The following is a 2,500-nucleotide window of genomic DNA, read 5'->3' as shown; positions in this document are numbered from 1 at the left end:
ACTTGATCCATATCCCATTATTGACACTAGCAGGCTGCCGTGGTATAGTTTGATGACATTTGGCGGTAAGTGAAATCTTTGCTGCCCGATCCTTATTAGTTTATGCATTATCGCTAGTGTCTTTCCTCCTGTTTGTTCAATATGGGTCCTAAAATTCCATCCTTGATCCAGGTAGACACCCAGATATTTACTTACATTTTTTCTTACTACAATTGCGTTGTCGATCCTGATTGACGGATCTCTTGCCATTTTCCCTTTCAGGAGCATATAGTTCGATTTTTGAGGCGCAATTGCCATTTTAGAATTCCTACACCAGGCACTCAGGATATCCATTATGTTTCTACTTCGCCCTTCTAGTTGTAGTCGGCTATTACCATGTGTTAAGATTAGCAGGTCGTCCGCGTATGCAACGGCTCCCAATACTGATGCTTCCTGCTGCAGGGAATGCAGCAACGGCTCCATATTTATATCCCAAAATACGGGGCCGCAAACTGATCCCTGTGGACATCCTGTGGACATAGGGACAGCGGGAATCTCGTTAATCCATTCATGCGCGTCACTAATTAGATGACGAGGCATTTGGCTACCTTAAGAGAGTCATAGTTACTCCCGCCGTTTACCCGCGCTTGCTTGAATTTCTTCACGTTGACATTCAGAGCACTGGGCAGAAATCACATTGCGTCAACACCCGCTAGGGCCATCGCAATGCTTTGTTTTAATTAGACAGTCGGATTCCCCCAGTCCGTGCCAGTTCTGAGTTGATCGTTGAATGGCGGCCGAAGAGAATCCGCGCACCCGCGCGCCCCCGGAGGAGCACGCTAAGGCGGACGCGGCCTCGCAGCAAGGAAGATCCGTGGGAGGCCAAGGCACGGGACCGAGCTCGGATCCTGCACGCAGGTTGAAGCACCGGGGCGCGAACGCCGCGCAGGCGCGCGCATCCTGCACCGCCGGCCAGCACGAGGCCGACCAACGGCGAGAGCAGACCACGCCCGCGCTAAACGCCCGCACTTACCGGCACCCCTACGGCACTCACCTCGCCCAGGCCCGGCACGTTAGCGCTGACCCACTTCCCGACCAAGCCCGACACGCCCCGATCCTCAGAGCCAATCCTTATCCCGAAGTTACGGATCCAATTTGCCGACTTCCCTTACCTACATTATTCTATCGACTAGAGGCTCTTCACCTTGGAGACCTGCTGCGGATATGGGTACGAACCGGCGCGACACCTCCACGTGGCCCTCTCCCGGATTTTCAAGGTCCGAGGGGAAGATCGGGACACCGCCGCAACTGCGGTGCTCTTCGCGTTCCAAACCCTATCTCCCTGCTAGAGGATTCCAGGGAACTCGAACGCTCATGCAGAAAAGAAAACTCTTCCCCGATCTCCCGACGGCGTCTCCGGGTCCTTTTGGGTTACCCCGACGAGCATCTCTAAAAGAGGGGCCCGACTTGTATCGGTTCCGCTGCCGGGTTCCGGAATAGGAACCGGATTCCCTTTCGCCCAACGGGGGCCAGCACAAAGTGCATCATGCTATGACGGCCCCCATCAACATCGGATTTCTCCTAGGGCTTAGGATCGACTGACTCGTGTGCAACGGCTGTTCACACGAAACCCTTCTCCGCGTCAGCCCTCCAGGGCCTCGCTGGAGTATTTGCTACTACCACCAAGATCTGCACCGACGGCGGCTCCAGGCAGGCTCACGCCCAGACCCTTCTGCGCCCACCGCCGCGACCCTCCTACTCGTCAGGGCTTCGCGGCCGGCCGCAAGGACCGGCCATGACTGCCAGACTGACGGCCGAGTATAGGCACGACGCTTCAGCGCCATCCATTTTCAGGGCTAGTTGCTTCGGCAGGTGAGTTGTTACACACTCCTTAGCGGATTCCGACTTCCATGGCCACCGTCCTGCTGTCTTAAGCAACCAACGCCTTTCATGGTTTCCCATGAGCGTCGATTCGGGCGCCTTAACTCGGCGTTTGGTTCATCCCACAGCGCCAGTTCTGCTTACCAAAAGTGGCCCACTTGGCACTCCGATCCGAGTCGTTTGCTCGCGGCTTCAGCATATCAAGCAAGCCGGAGATCTCACCCATTTAAAGTTTGAGAATAGGTTGAGGTCGTTTCGGCCCCAAGGCCTCTAATCATTCGCTTTACCGGATGAGACTCGTACGAGCACCAGCTATCCTGAGGGAAACTTCGGAGGGAACCAGCTACTAGATGGTTCGATTAGTCTTTCGCCCCTATACCCAGCTCCGACGATCGATTTGCACGTCAGAATCGCTACGGACCTCCATCAGGGTTTCCCCTGACTTCGTCCTGGCCAGGCATAGTTCACCATCTTTCGGGTCCCAACGTGTACGCTCTAGGTGCGCCTCACCTCGCAATGAGGACGAGACGCCCCGGGAGTGCGGAGGCCGCCGCCCCGTGAAGGGCGGGGAAGCCCCATCCTCCCTCGGCCCGCGCAAGGCGAGACCTTCACTTTCATTACGCCTTTAGGTTTCGTACAG

At 55.9% G+C, this 2,500-nt stretch overlaps 1 pseudogene; it reads right to left on the bottom strand.

Moving 5' to 3' along the window:
- The window catches only part of LOC126430866 (large subunit ribosomal RNA), a 6,156-nt pseudogene that overhangs the window by 2,685 nt on the left and 971 nt on the right, over positions 1-2,500 (bottom strand).

The sequence above is a fragment of the Schistocerca serialis genome, unplaced genomic scaffold (genome assembly GCF_023864345.2).
Source record: "Schistocerca serialis cubense isolate TAMUIC-IGC-003099 unplaced genomic scaffold, iqSchSeri2.2 HiC_scaffold_1062, whole genome shotgun sequence".
Lineage (NCBI taxonomy): Eukaryota > Metazoa > Arthropoda > Insecta > Orthoptera > Acrididae > Schistocerca > Schistocerca serialis.
The sequence above is the reverse complement of the archived record's forward strand: the minus strand, read 5'-3'. Positions and strand labels throughout refer to the sequence as shown.